The sequence below is a fragment of the Lactuca saligna genome, chromosome 9, assembly GCF_052625555.1.
Source record: "Lactuca saligna cultivar CGN05327 chromosome 9, ASM5262555v1, whole genome shotgun sequence".
Lineage (NCBI taxonomy): Eukaryota > Viridiplantae > Streptophyta > Magnoliopsida > Asterales > Asteraceae > Lactuca > Lactuca saligna.
Window position 1 is genome coordinate 71971837 of NC_136425.1, and position 17213 is coordinate 71989049.

Consider the following 17213-nt stretch of genomic DNA (forward strand, 5'->3'; position numbering starts at 1 on the left):
ATAAAAACTTTAAAGGCATGGATAAAGAATCTGCGTGTCATAAAATCTGTAAAGCACGTCATAAGCTGAATAATATGAAATCTGCCGAAACATATGTCATAAAATAGTTGTCACATGTTTGCAAAGGAAATGTTATTTCTTTAATCGATAAAGGGACTCAAAATTTACATAAATCCGTTAATGCTCTAGTGAGACGCTTTCCTTCACCGTACCTACCTAGCATACAACGTAAGTCCTGTAGTTATAACAAGAGTCTCCTAGAGGGAGAGCGAGTTAATTGTGTATAGATCTATACGGGATTGACATCCCCACACCTGAGCTGTTATCTACAGCTAGAGAGGGTCAGTCTAGGGTGACAAATATCTTACCGAAACCAAGAACGTCATGACAGGCATATAAGTCACATCAAACATGGTTGTAACGACTCACATAGGGATTAACAACGTTGTTTTGGATTTACCGAAAGTATACACTTCACTGGTTTTATAAAATACAAAACTACGCTTCATTTTTTGGTACACTATTACCAGCATTCCAGTCGTAGGGTTTAAGACTACAATTTTCCATACAACAGAAAATATGAGATTTTCTAGGGACCTACATTTTACAACTAAAAACAAAAAGAAAACAAAGTACATGTATGCAATTATTCACAGTTTTAGAATGAGACTCACAAACCATTTTTCACAGAAAATATCAGATCATTTTCTGGAGTCTTACAAATTTTTACAAACAAAGATGTTACAAACCTTTTCTTACAAAAATGCTTATGAACTCACCTACATTCTATGTTGACGCTTTTCAAAACGACTTGTATTCTCAGGGACTTAGTGAGCAAGTATTTGGGCCATAGATCTTAGATATTTGCTGCATTTTGAAATTTCATACATTGTGTCATTTTTGTGTAATTTCATAAAAATATACAACATGTAAACAATGTAAGTGTGTTATCTCAGTGTATGATGTTTGGTTGCTATGCTTCCTTCATATTCAATTGTTATGGTACTATACAATGACGTCATCCGCCTCCGAACGCTTCCACCGTCCTGGTTTGAGGGTGTGACAACACTCGTAGAAAAATTGAATTAAGAACAACATGCAAGGCCACAAATTGGTCTTCTTCTATACCACTTCTTAGTTGTCTACTATATTCACTTCCATCTCAACCCACAAAACCTAGCTCGTACTTAGTAGCCTAATATTTGAAGCTGGAAATTATAGTTTTTATTTGTTATATGAGTGTCTAGTAAAAATAGATATACATTGTTGAAATATGTAAAATTACTTGGAATGACAACTGTTTAAAAGGGATGAATACATAAATATATTTTTAAAGGGAATTTTGTAAATTGATTTAAAAAATCAATAAAGTTTTTGTAAACACTAGATGAAGTAGCTTTTAGATCTAAAGTTTTTTGTTTAAAATAAAAGTTAAACGCTGGTACTCCTAAACTAAGTTTTTTGTTTAAATCAAACTTTTTATTTGAAGCTAAAAGCTAAAACATTCCAAACCGCCGGTACCAAACATGCCATAATTTTGAAAAAAACTTAATTGGATTGGTCTTTTTTTTTTGTTTTCTCAAAATATTTTAGGGTTTAACTTAGGAAAACTCAATAAAAGTCCTTATATTTTTGTCTCATAATCGATTTAATATTTATATGTATTTTTATTCAATTAAGTCTCAAAACCCAAATATTGTAATCATTTTGAACCTTTTATCCCGCTTTAAAAATTTGAACTTTTTATTTAGATTTTATAACATTACAATTTTGGATTAGATTTCAAAATTTTATTACGAATTAATCATAAATTTAGTTTTCTTACATCTTTTCTTAAACTACTTTTTTTTTTCATTACAAAATCGTACTTATACAAAAAAAAAAAAACATAGTTTCACATTAGATTTTTTTCTTTTTTCTTTAAAAACCTATTTCTAAATCATTTTTGTATTGAAAAAATCCATATAAAATTCTTTTTTTAAAAACATTTTGGTATTCAAAATTCATATTTATGATGACATTTTTATTTATTAAAATTACCTATTTATAAAAAACATAGTTACCAGAAATTACGTAAAATATACTTATGTAAAATCCATTATTATACCCATATATAGCTTAAAAAACTTTTAAATAAAATAGGTACTTATTAAGCACATAAAAACATTTTGTGTGTATATAAATTCATAAATATGTACAAATCCGTTTTAAAAAAAATAATATATATATATATATATATATATATATATATATATATATATATATATATATATATATATATATATATATATATAAACAAGTATTTTGTGAAAAAAAATATATACAAACATCTATTTTATAATAAATGTATTTGTACAAAAACATATTTTTCTAAAAACTATATACAAACATGTATTTTCTCAAAATGTATACAAACACATTTTTATAAAAACAATTCATACAAACACCTAATAGTAAACATATTTTTATACATTTATGTATGAAACCATGTTTATATATATATATATATATATATATATATATATATATATATATATATATATATATATATATATATATTTCTAGCCTAGGCATTTATATTGAGTTGATAGTCTGGGTCAACCTTTGTAACTCATTTTGAAGAAATGAAAAGGAATTATGTGAATATTATGTGAATTATGTGTTTTATGCTTAATTATTAAGGTTTATTTAATTAAGAATAAAAATAAGCGTAAAAAATTGAACTTTTAGATAAGCTCGATATCTTTACATAAACTTGTAGTGGTCGAAACAAGGATTTCGTGGATATAAAGAATACCAAAATCCGAGTTATAATGAAAAAGTTATGACCTGTCGAAGTTTCGCGACAAAACCGGCACGGTGCTGAATGTCGTAAAAAGTGAGTTTTCGATAAACTACTTTTTAGCCTTAGTAATCTAACCGAAAGTCGTAGTATTCGTTAAACCGAGAAGTTCGATAAAAAGAACGCCCAAATCTGACTTCGTATGAGGAAGTTATGATTTTTCGAAGTTTCAGCATAGCAGTTGACAGTTAAAAAAACTCAAATTTTAGATCGAGCGATTTTTAGCCGACACAACCTAAACGAGAATTGAAGGTCTCGTCATTAGGAGCACAATGGTAAAAAGTCTGACGAAAACGGACGTCGTATGAAGAAGTTATGAATTTTTAATGGATTTCTTGTCCCGGTCTGTTAAAAATAATAATATAAATTTTTAAATTCAAAATTAGCCGACAAAGTCTAAATGGAAGTTGTAGATCGTAATTTTAGCTACGCGTGCATATAAAGAACGTCAAAAACGGAGCTCGTATGCGAAAGTTACGGCTTTTAGAAGTTTTTGCACAAAAATCGAGAAATTTCGCATAGTCATGCTCTTGCCACGTGTCCTCGCCTCGCAGGTGCCATGTGTCTGAAATTCTGGTGAGTCATGCGAGCCACGTGTCCGAACTGCTGAGTCACTCGTATGCGAGAGCCTCGTGTCACCCCGTGTCCTCTTCTGATTCAACCAAAGGGAGGCCCAATCTGAAGCTTGCAGCTGGACCGAGCCTCGCACCACCCAAGCTCCGAACCTCGCACCACCCTAGCTCCGAACCTCGCATGTGCCCAGTAAGCCATGGTCCAATCAAGAGCCTCCAGCGAGCCCTTCGCACGTGCAGTCCTCGTGCAGCCACCTCCTACGAACCCTTGATCTGCGACGCGTGTCTTCTTTCTGACCCTCCGATCAGAAGCCTCGCACCTATAAATAGGAGGGTGCGAGACCTCCCGGGTAACTTTGAAAATTTGTCAATTTTAACCCCTAAACCCATATTTTCTTCATCTTAACATCCCACAAAGCGCCGGTATCGATTGTAAAGCCCGGAATACTCCACGAAGTGCCCTAGAAGCCCGGAAAATTTATCTTTTCAGTTTCGAAGCCCGACCTTTCGCAAAGCCTGGTTTCTCAATAAAACTCCCGGTTTTATTAGAAACGATCGATTTAGGAAACGAATTGCTGCCCGATTTTCACCAAAATAAGTGAGTGTGTAGTTACTTTCAATTTACATATAGATATGAAGTATTTACCTCGAAATACGTGTTATGTATAAATATGCTAATTGTTTATTTGATGTAACTGTTGAATTGATGTTTTATACAAGTTTTAAACTATAAATGCTTTCGATCTACAAAATATGTTTGGTAGAACATGGGTAGATGAAATATTTGATGTGTGTTAAAATGGTGAGAGGCCTCGATGTTGTTGTTGTTGTTGTTGTTGTAGTCATCTAGCAAAGTATAGATGACGACCACGGACTTTCTAGATAGTCCAGTGGAACACTAGCAGGTTCACAACTTTTAGGTGTTGATGAATTAAATGTTCATTGGCGTACTTCATCCCCCTCATGGTTGCCTTAAGAACATGTATGGCCGAGGAAACCCCTTAGCAGTAGTGTCCATCCCGATGATATTCCTTAGGCTAGATCCCTTGTGATAGGTGTTTAGGGACGTAAAGTGAGGACAACTGGAATGGGTAATCAGGGTTATTGTTGATTGGTGAACTTAATAAGTATATTATTATTGTGGGTTGAAAACCCTATATGCTCACCAGGCTCCTAAGCCTGACCCACTCAGTTTTATGATTACAAGTAGTGGACCCCGAGCATAGTTGGAGGACGATGAGAGATTTTTGGATTATAGGCCAGTAGTTGTAAATAACTGTTGAAAGGCTTATAATGTCTTGTTTATGCTTTTGATCTGTATCGGAACATGACATCCTGAGGTTTTGATATGAAATGAAACTATACATTTCTTAAAGAAGGTTTTGATAAACTTTTATCATATTTTGTTTGGGGACCAATTCTGCAACATCTTTTAAAAAGATTTCTCTGATTTTATTTTAAAAAGCATAAATTAAATCGGTCTTTTCTGGCCGAGAAAAAAAATTAGGGATGTCACAATAATAGTGCTTATATAAAAACGTGTTTGTATACATAAATATATAGAAATACATTTACTATGAAATATGTGTTTCTGTACATTGTTTTTTATGAAAACTTGTTTGTATACATTTTTTATATAAAAACAGGTTTCTATACACATTTATTTCTTATAAAATAGATTTTGTTATATTTACTTTTTGTTTTTTGTAAAATACATGTTTGTATACTTTTTTATATAAAAAGGGATTTTTATATATTAATGAATTTATATGCACACAAAATATATTTTATATACTTGATAAATACCTTAGTTTTTTAAGGTATATATGAGTATAATAATGTATTTTAAATAAGTGTGTTTCATGTAGTTTCATATAAATATATTTTTATAAATAGGTATTTAAAACAAAAGATGTCTTTATTAATATGTATTTTGCATACAAGATTGTTTTAATAAAACGTTTTTATATAAGTATTTTGCATACGAAATATTTTTTTAGAAAAGATTTATAAATAGATGAAAGAATGTTTTTTATGTGAAAATATGTTTTGTTGTTTAAATTTGAATTTATATAGCAAAAGAAAAAAACATTTTCAAAACAATTTTTTTTAAAGATGTAAAAAAGTAAATTTAGGATAAATCCATAACAAAAGTTTAAAATTTGTGTCAAAAATGTAAATTTTCGATAAATTTGCAATAAAATTTAAAATCTTGACAAAAATATAAATTTTAAAAGTGGGTTAACCTATGACCGGGTAAAAGAGTCAAAATGATTATAATTGTTAGTTTTTAGAACTTAATTGAATAAAAAAAATTATAAGAACTAAATCGATTATAAAACAAAAATGTAAGAAATTTTATGGAATTTTAGTTTTAACTTAAATATGTAAACTTTGAAATTTATATGACTTAACCCATATCAAATTGGTTTATCTAATACGTTAGATTGGAAATCAATGAGTCAATCCTTTCTAATATGTTGGGTTCTTAAGTATGCATGTTGAATTAAAATGAAATTTGCAATAAATTTATTAACATTCTAACCACTCATTACCAACTCTAAAGGTTAATATACAAACATTGTCAGTAAGTTTCAACAAAAATTCACCGTTATTCATATAGTTTGTTATAAACTTTGTTTATCATATTAATATAAAGTATGTTGCATGCATCACGAAACAAGTTAATGACTATTAATCTAAAGTTTTTCGAATTTATTTCTAAATTATATAAAAAGCTTCCTAATAACGAAAAGAGATCTTATAAGTTCCAAATTCAAAAATTATCAAAAATAAACTATCAGATTTATTTAGAGAAAATTAAAGAAATTGTTTTGATTTATCTAAAACATGAAAGAGTTTTTGTTGTGAATTATATAAATTGGATTTTTGTAAAGGAGGAGGACAACTGGAGAAGGGCTCTGGGGTGGTGGGTTCAACCGGGCGTAGGCTGTTGCATCAGGGGCAGGACTGGTGGCCGGCGTGTCCCGGTTCAAAGTATGTCAACGGTTCCCCATTTTCAACTCATGTTCATCAAATATAATATAAAAAGAAAATTAATGTTCTAGAATGAAATGGAGATGCATTTGAATTTGTATGTATGGGTCACTAATCAACTATCAGCTATAGTGAATGAACGTCCCTGTCAGTTATCTCATATAATTGAAATGAAATAAGTATTTAAATCATCTATGAATAGTTATTTATTATTTAAAAAGTGATATATAAACATAAGAGGCCAAACTTGATGATAGAAAAGGAAAAATATGACTAGTGACTATTGACAGATTCATGTATACTTATTTACATTGAGAAATTTGTTTACCAACCAAAACAAAAAAGAACGAATTTTGTGTTGACTTGAAAAAGGCAACATACTTCCTCAAGAACTTATATTAGTTCATTTTTATTAGAAACTATTTTATATTTTTATGAGTCGAGTTGATAGATTTTTTGACGTGCTCACTTGTTTAAAACAAAATTTGACATCTGAAAAAAGAAAAGAAAATGCTTAAACTAGTAACATTTTTTGCTCATGTATTTATGAATATCGATCGAACATGTATTGGTGATCCTAAATATCCATCTAATTATAAAATCATATCTATTTGGTCTCGCCGAGTATCCTATTAATAAATGATATGTTTTAAATTATACAAATTTTAAGAGATATATTTAATGTTTTTCTGCATACTTTGAGGTTAAATATGTTTAATTGTTATAAATTTTTATCTTGCAGATTAATCGGACAATGTGATAAATTGAACACTACAAAGACAATTTTGGATATATTTCCGTAGCATGAAGATTAAGCAATATTGTTGATAGTTTAATTGAAGATAATTCCAAAGAAATAGAAGATTTCGAAAATATTTGTTGAAATACGTAGATCTCGTTGTGACACATTTGTCGCGCCGCGAAAGAAATCGGTTACAAAACCTTATAAATTAATAAGTGAGTTATAAAACCTTATAAAGTAAACTCATATTTCGTCCAAGAAAAATAGAGGCCATAAGAGAAGGGAAATTATTCAAATTTCTAGAGATTTTCACCACAAGGAAAGAAAAAAATGCCTAGAAACCTTAGTTTCTACTCCTTTGAAGATTGAAGACTAGTAAAAGCATTGGAAAATATCATATTAGCCCAACGAACTTTTCATTTTTATTTTAAAAGGTCACTAAAATTTTCTTTTCACTCTCAACGGGAATAAAGTCCAACTTCAAATGTTTAGAATATCCTTTTTAAAAACGACCGGATAAGCCGATTGTTATAGGCCACAAAGGTTAAAATTGTTATAATCTGAGACTTCTTCTTTACCTCGTAGCCTCTACAAAACTTACTTTGCTTCTTGCATTTGACATTTGATCACGAGCCACCAAGGAGATTCTGACTATATGAATCTACTACTGAACCGGAGAAAGTTGTCACCAAGGTCGTTCTGATCAAGGATGTAGCCACGATTAGACCTTTGATTGTTGGTTCACTTTCCAATTTCAACTCTTTCTTTATGTATAACACAACCCCAAAATCGCAAAACAATAACGATTGTTTGTTAGATTATACTTTTTTAGAAGAATTTTGAGATTTGGGGCAATGGATCAATGAAGCTTCTGGTTTTGGGGATTTTTGTTGTTTGTTAAATTATACTTTCCATATTCCATGATCCATAGGTTTATAACTCCCATGGACTATCCATGGAGGACCTTATGGGTTTAGCCCAATTCATATAAACCATGGATCATTAGCCCACTATACAAGAATGAATGATTTACACAATCAACCCCATACATTTAATTAGTCTCCTTTTGATCACTTAATTAATTCTTTGATCAATACTAATTAAATAATATTATTAATATATTAGAGCTTATAATATATTAATAAACCTTAAGTATCCTTTCTCTCATTTTGGTCTATCCAAATGTTGCAATGCCATGCAACCCAAATGGACCATGCTAATCGGGTCAAGTACATTCTAGAAATAGTTATGAACTTAGACACCTAATCCAACATAAAGGAATCTTAAAGATTGACCCGAATCTACATCAAAGAGACCGCAAGACTTCATGGAGTGCCAATATCTATTAACTCGAATCGAGATAGTAGATTTACTTCACGATTTTGGCAGTCGTTGCAGAAGGCAATGGGGACGCAGCTAGACATGAGCACTGCCTACCACCCTCAAACTGATGGTCAAAGCGAACGAACCATCCAAACACTTGAAGACAGGCTCCGATCCTATGTGATTGACTTCGGCAAGTCGTGGGATACTCACTTGCCTTTGTTAGATTTCTCATACAACAACAGTTATCACACAAGCATCAAGGTTGCTCCTTTTGAGGCATTATATGGTCGTAAATGCATATCGCCTCTATGCTAGGATGAGGTGGGAGACACCCAACTAGAAAAAGGGCAATCACCAGCCATCACTCTCATAGGTCCAGAAATCATTCGTGAAACGACATAAAAGATAATCAAAACCAGAGCTCAACTTCAAGCATCGGGAGACCGACAGAAGAGCTATGCTGACAAACGGCGGAAGCCTCTAGAATTCCAAGTCAGAGATCGGGTGCTATTGAAGGTCTCTCCCTAGAAAGGGATAATCCATTTTGGGAAAAGGGGAAAACCAAACCCGCGATACATCGGACCATTCGAGATTATTTCCTGAATTGGTCTGGTAGCTTATAAGCTGCAGCAACCTTCGGAGCCCAGCAATGTAAACCCCGTGTTCTACATCTCGAATTTAAAGAAGTGCTTATCAGATGAAACTCTTTTCATTCCTCTAGAAGAAATTGAAATAACCAAGAATCTCTTGTTCGTTGAAGAAACAGTCAAGATAATGGATAGGGAGGTGAAGCGTACGAAACAGAGCCGATTCCGATTGTGAAGGTTCGATGGAACGCTAAGTGTGGACCGGAGTTCACATGGGAACGCGAAGACCAAATAAAGCAGAAATACCCTTACTTATTCTCTCATTCATGATCCTATCTTTCAAAAGAATTTCGGGACGAAATTCCCTCTAACGGGGGGATGATGTCACAACTAGCATTAACTAGGAAATTTTGTGATCATGTAAACACCAACTATTGTAAGACATATACTCTAAGTGAATATCATATTCTATGCTTAATCAAAATCATCCATTGAATCAAACTTCACTCAAGAAGCCCATAATCTAATACAATACATTTCATATAGTCAACTATGGGTTGAAAATCCTAAAAATCCCGGTTCAAGTATAATATGAACTAGGATTCTCGTATTGGGCTTAATGGACCAATAAACCTTCAATTTGACTATTTTGGGCCTAGCAACCCTAATTGGGCTCTAATTGGACCCATATTCATGAAACTTTAGCATTTTGGGCCATGTGGGCCTAGAATAATGCATCTTATCTCTAATGGGCCATGACGGGCCAATAATGATTTCATTTGCCCTAATGGGCTGTGAACCCTTTTAATTGGGCTTCACTGGGCTGTGAATCCTCATAACAGCCCAATGGGCCGAAAAATATTATTGGGCTTCATAAAATTCGGACAAAGCCAAGAATGGGCCCAAAACCGTTTCATCGCAATCCTCTTGACCTTCTCTTGCTGGAACCACCTTCTTGTTTGCAAAACCACAACAAAAAGTGATCAAAATAGCTCTCTCTCTCACACCACTCGCTCAAGCTCTCTAGGGTTTCTCTCTTTGGACTGGTAGATGCAAATGAGGGCTATAAGGTCCCTTAAATAGGGCACATGCCCGGAGATTTAGGGTTTCTGACTTTAGCGCAAACTCGTCGAGTCCACCTATCGACTCGTTGAGTTCGTTCATTAATCTAGTTAGCAATCGCAATCCTACTTGGCGAGTCTAAGCATCAACTCGCCGAGTCCCTCCTCATAATTCAACATAAACAATTAAAATATGATACCTGTAAATCCGGATGTTATAATTCTTCTCCACTAGAATTAGACTTTTCCCTCGAAGTCTCATTCTGCAAACAACTCAGGGTGCTGCTTCCGCATCTCCGCCTACGGCTCCAAATTCAGTTCGGACCCTTTCCGATGGTGCCACTGGACCTGAACCAGGGGCACCTCCTTGTTCATCAGAACCTTGATCTTCAAATCCACCACCACAACTGTCCTCTCAACATAATTCAGGTTCACATCCACCTAAATACCCTCAAATGGTACAATTTCCGAATCGTCAGCTATGCACTTCATCAACTCAGACACGTGGAAGGTATCATGTATCTGGCCCAACTCTGCAGGTAGCTCTAAACGATACGCTACCTTGCGAACCCTCGTGGTCACCCTGAAAGGACCAATGTAACGGGGCCCCAGCTTGCCCCTCTTCTAGAATCGGATCACTCCTTTCCAAGGAGACACTTTCAGTAGTACGAAGTCTCCAACTTGAAACTCAAGCTCGGATCGTTGCCTATCCGCATAAATCTTCTGGCGACTCTGGCTGTAAGCAATCTCTGCTTGACCTGATGTATCTGCTCAGTCGTCTAAACTACTATGTCAGTGCTACCCATCACTCCCTTCCCTACCTCTCCCCAGAAGATGGCAGTCCAACACCTCCTCCCATACAACAACTCGAAGGGAGGCATACCAATGCTCGAATGGTGGATGTTGTTATTGGAAAACTCATCCAATGGTAGGTACGTGTCCCAACTTCCTCCGAAGTCCAACGCATGCTCGAAGCATGTCCTCGAGCGTCTGAATCTTCCACTCACTCTGTCCGTCCGTCTGTGGATGGTATGCGGTAATGAAATTTAATCGTGTACCCAACTCCTCATGGAACTTCTTCCAGAACCTGGAAGTGAAACGTACATCTCAATCTGACACAATCGAGATCGGTCCACCATGCCGCGATACCACCTCTCTTATATACATCTCTGCTAGCCTCTCTACCGAAGAGCTCTCACTGATAGCAAGAAAGTGAGCGCTCTTCGTCAACGATCATCCAAATTGCATCAACACCCCTTGCAGTCCTCAGCAATTTGGTGATGAAATCCATAGAAATCTGTTCCCACTTCCACTGGGGAACCTCAAGTGGCTGCAACTTTCCATGCGGATGATGGTGCTCGACCTTAACCCTGCGACAGGTCAAGCACCTCTCAACAAACCATGAAACATCCTTCTTCATATACAGGGCCACCAATAGTCTCTTCTCTTGTCCAAATACATCTTAGTGGCCTCGGGATGGATCAAGAACCTCGATCTATGCACTTCTTCCATCAGGATGGTACACGCCCCGCTCGAAAACGGCACCTAAATCAGACCCTAAAAAGTCATAAGCCCTCGGCTATCGGTAACAAACTAAGATACCTGCCTAATCACTCGCTCTCTCTTGCGGTTCTTCGGTCTCACGGCCTCTACATGGGCCTCTCGAATGGTATCCAACATAGGAGTCATCACCATCATCCTCATACAAATGTCTCGTATTAGGGTACTCTCTGCCCTACAGCTCAGGGCATCGGCTACAACGTTAGCCTTGCCCGGATGGTAGAGGATCTCACAATCATAATCATTTACCACATCCAACCATCTCCTATGACGCATATTCAGGTTGAGCTGATCCGTCAAATACTTCAAGCTCTTGTGGTGTGTGTATATGATACACCGAGCCCTATACAAACAATGACGCCATATCTTGAGGGTGAACACCACATCTCCCAACTCCAAATTGTGGGTGGGATATCTTACCTCGTTAGGCTTCAACTGCCTCGATGCGTATGCAATCACGTGCCCTCTCTGCATAAGAACCGCGCTCAACCCCGATGTCGATGTGTCACAATACACCACAAAATCCTCCATCCGTTCCGGAGGGCTAATACCGGGGCTTCGCATAATCTCTGAAGAAGCATCTCGAATGAGGCCTGCTGCTCTGGACCCAACTAAAAGTCACGGCCTTCAGGGTCAACCTGGTGAGAGGAACAACAATCTTGGAGAAATCCCTGATAAATCTCCGATAGTAGCCGGCCAACCCCAGAAAACTTCTGATCTCGGTGGGGGATTTCGGCACCTCCCATCTCATAACCGCCTCAATCTTGGCCGGATCGACCAATATCCCGTTGTGATTAACGAGGTGTCCCATGAACTGGACCTCTCGTAACTAGAAATCACACTTGGAGAATTTGGCAAAAAGCCTCTCCGACCTCAATACTCCGAGAATCTCTCTCAGATGCTCCACATGGTGCTCTCTAGACCTAAAATATACTAGAATATCGATAAACACGATCGACGAACGATCCAACATTGGCCTGCACACCCTGTTCATGAGATCCATGAATACTGTCGGTGCATTGGTGAGCCCAAAAGGCATCACCACGAACTCGTAATGCCCATAACGAGTCATGGATGTTGTCTTATGGATATCCTCATCCCGCACTCTCATCTGATGATATCCAGACCTCAAATCTATCTTGAAGAACCAAGACACTCCCTGCAACTGATCAAACAAATCATCGATCCTCGGTAATGGATAACGGTTCTTGGCCGTCAACTTGTTCAACTTCTGGTAATCAATGCACATCCGGTGTGAACCATCCTTTTTCTTGACAAAAAGGATTGGTGCTCCCCACGGCGAGCAACTCGGTCTAACAAACCCCCTTCCAAGCAGCTCCTGAAGTTGTGAGGATAACTCCTGCATCTCTAAAGGCGCAAGGCAATAATCCGCCTTGGCGATAGGTGCTGCCTCCGGTACCAAATTGATGAGGAACTCCACTTGCCTCTCCGGAGGTACTCCCGACAACTCCTCGAGAAAAACATCCGGGAACTCACGCACTATCGGAATATCATCAATCGAACTCGGCCTCTCTGCGGCCACTCATGTATCCATCACATAAGTTACAAACCCACTGTAGCCCTGCTGCAGATTCTGCCTCGCTCTAGCAGCCAAACCGAATGCTGACCCACATCGGGTACCCTCGCCATATACAGTCAACACTCCCCCACTAGGGTCTCGTATCGTCACTATCTACCGTTCCCAATCTATAACCGCCCCGAATCGGCTCAACTGATCCATGCCCACTATAATGTAAACGTCCCCCATAGCAATTGGGACCAGATCTATAGGAAACTCAACGCCGAAGATCTCCAGTATACATCCTCGAATCACATCAGTAGCACACATCGCTCGCTCGTCAGCTATGGAAACTTGTAGAGGTAAACGCCTCTCGTCGAATACTAATGTGCTGACTAAATGCTAACGACACAAATGATCGACTCGCACCCGAGTCAAATAACACCAAAGCAGGCATAGAATTCACATGAAAAGTACCTACGCATATCATTTAGTAAGCATAATATCTCAACTCAACATAAATAAATGAAAGAATACATACCAACCACGATGTCGGTTGCCACGTGAAACTCCTACGCTGTCAACTGGAAGGCTCTTCCTCGTGCCTTCGGTGCTTCAGCCTTCACTGGTCAACCCTCAATGGCTCGTGTAGTAGCAGGGGCAGATCCTTGTGTTGATCCGTGTAGCAGCTACGGGCACTCGACCTTCCGATGGCCCGTCTGGTAGCAATGAAAGCAAACCATAAATCCCTTGGGGAAATCCTTGGCTATATGACCCTCCTTGCCACATTTGTAGCAAGCACCCAACCGACAGACTCCATCATGTCCCTTGCCGCACTTCCCACAGGTGCGGCCCTTCTTGCCTCCAGATCTTGAATCAGCGGGCTTAGCCCGCTTGGCTGCTAACTGAGACTGTACCGGCCACCTATCCCTCCCCTGAGACTCGGCCTCCTCCCTAGCCTGAGTCTCCATCTCACTCTCCCTCTTTCGGGAATTTTCCTCGAGCTCAGCAAATATCCGGTAAGTCGAGTTCGCCACGAACTCCCAGATGTCCCTCCTCAAAATGCTCAAACACCGGCTCATGCGTGCCTGCTCAGAAGACACGTGCTCAGGGTAATACAACGCTCTCTCATGGAACATTCGTGTGATCACAGTCACTGAGTCCGTCCCCTGCTTGAGGGACAAAAAATTATATGCTAACCGCTCCCTCTCTACCGGGGGAACATACTCGTCTCTAAAAATGGTGGTGAACCTCTCCCAGGTCACCTCAGAAATCTCTGCAATAGTGAAGTTCGTCGTCACAAACTTCCACCAGTCCATCGCTCACAAGCAAAGCTAGTTCAGTGCAAACCGAACCCTAAAATGCTCTGGACACGAACAGGTGTATAAGCATCCCTTGATATCAGAAATCCATCTCATCACAGCAATAGGATCCTGCATCCCATCAAACTCCGGTGGCTTCGTATTGCTGAACTCCCGAAACAGCACTGAGTCACCCCCCTGAGGTCTAGTAGCAGCCACAACTGCAGTATCTGCAGCAGCCGCAGCCTTAGTAACTGTTGCGTATCTCTCGTCAAACATATCAATGAAAGTGGTCTTGATAGACCCAAATATCTCCGGTACCTCTGCGCTGATAGCCGCAACCACCTCCTCGTGAATCATTTGACGAAGCTCCTCGTCACTCATGCTGCTGGTCTCTGGTCTGTGGCGTGTCGCAACCATGATGTCTCTGAAATACAATATAAAAATATCAGAGACTTGCTCGAGTGTACTCACACTCGACAACTCATCCCTACTTGTTCCTTAGTACCCTAAGGATTCTTACTTGGACTGCGCACTGATCTGGTGCTTCCAGTTGTACGGGCCCTATACTACCTTCCACACTGCATCAGCATTCATTCCAATTCCTCCTCCTACGATCCCAGATCACAAGTACTCTACTTCTCGCTAAGCACCGGCTACCCTTCGGTAGGCCCCTCATAAGCTCCTCACTGTTACCTATTCACTCTTAAGCATCTCATAGCAGCAGTAATCTCCTAGGCTAAGGCATCACAGATCAGGCCACTTTAGTCATAATATGAATACATATCCTACTCTAGCATGCATAGAATATCATATCATATCTCATAACACATAACGTAAGGGTATTTTGGGAAATCACCGTTTGGGCGCTGACTGATCGTACACAGTACTTATTTCCGCTTTCTCAAATTCTTTTACTTTTTAGAAAAATTGTTTGTTGTGTGAAAACTTTTTCAAATCCTTAGTTTGAGTTCAGATACCCCCGAAGGTGCATCCAAATCCCTCAAACCAAGGCTCTGATACCAACTTGTAACAACATGAATTTTCAAAACAATTTTTCATTTTTCAAATAACATAAAAATCATTCAATATTCTCAAATTCTCAAGTTTAACAAATGTCATCACAATAAAAACATATCCCAAGATCATAAAACAAATCTCCTGCCAGCGTGTACGGATCATGTTGGTGCCTTCTTGCGATCATTGCTAGTACCTGAAACACATAACACATAACATTGTAAGCATAAATGCTTAGTGAGTTCCCCAAAATACCACATACAACACATACGCCACTCATGGACATAACTCTATGGGATCTTCCGATCCATGTGTCTCAGTGGACTTCCGTCCTAACTCTGGTAGACCTTCCGGCCCTACCCGTATGACCTTCCAGTCCTCAACATCTTGACTTTCCGATCCATACACTGTTGACCTTCCAGTCCATATCATGGTACTCATAACATAGCATAACATGTACATATCACATAGCAACACATATCACATACTTCGCATGGCATATAAGACCTTCCGGTCACACATAGTTACCACTCTAGGTAAAGTATAGTGAGAAGACTCACCTAGTATGCTGTCTAGCAACTCACGTGCTCGGTATCCCTGAACCTTGTAATAATGACCTAGCCCCGCCTAAACATATAAGCAATCATCTCAAAGCAATAACGGTTCTCTAGGCTAGACTAGTTCGTTCCAATGTTCTCTTAGAAGGCTTAAAGACCATTTTACCCTTCTAATGGTCCAAAAGTCCAAATGTTAACCCACACCTAAAAGTGAATGAAAGTCAACAGTCAAACTTTGACCAGACTCGTCGAGTGCACATAGGTCACTCGGCGAGTCCAAGAGTGTACTTTGGATCTTTCTAACCCTCACTCGACTCATCGAGTGAGCCTTCCACTCGACAAACTACATCCGGTCACGATTCGCGAGGCGACCCGACTCAACTCATCGAGTCCCCTTATGGACTCGTCGATTTTCTTCCATGACAATCACCCAATCGACCTTCTGAGGTCATATCTGCTTCTCTAACCTATAGATCTGACTTCCCCATGTCCAATAATTATGTAAAGGTCAAATCTTGACACTCATGAAATGCATCCAAAGCTTCTTTTGGTGAAATGGATTCTAAAATGGCATCCTAGGTTCATTTCCTCAATGGGACAACATAAAGCTGGATAGATAATGCTCTTTGGACCTCTAAAGGTCCAGATCCAGAGTCTAACACTAAGAGGAACAACATATGCATCAATTCAAGCCAATAAAGGGTATAGAAAACCCTAGATTCAAGGATTTGTACAAAACAGAAGAAGGGGCTGATTTTCTACCTCATCAATGAAGACTCAAGCTTGAAAACCATAGAATCACAATCCCCTTGACCTTCTCTTGCTGGAACCACCTTCTTCTTTGCAAAACCACAACAAAAAGGGATCAAAATAGCTCTCTCTCTCTCTCTCTTGCACAACTCGCTCAAGCTCTCTAGGGTTTCTCTCTCTGTATTGGTAGCCGCAAATGAGGGCTATAAGGTCCCTTAAATAGGGCACATGCCCGGAGATTTAGGGTTTCTGACTTCAGCACGGACTCGTCGAGTCCACCCATCGACTCGTCGAGTCTGTTCATTAATCTAGTTAGTAATCGTGATCCTACTCGGAGAGTCTAAGCGTCAACTTGCCGAGTCCCTCCTCATAATTCAAAATA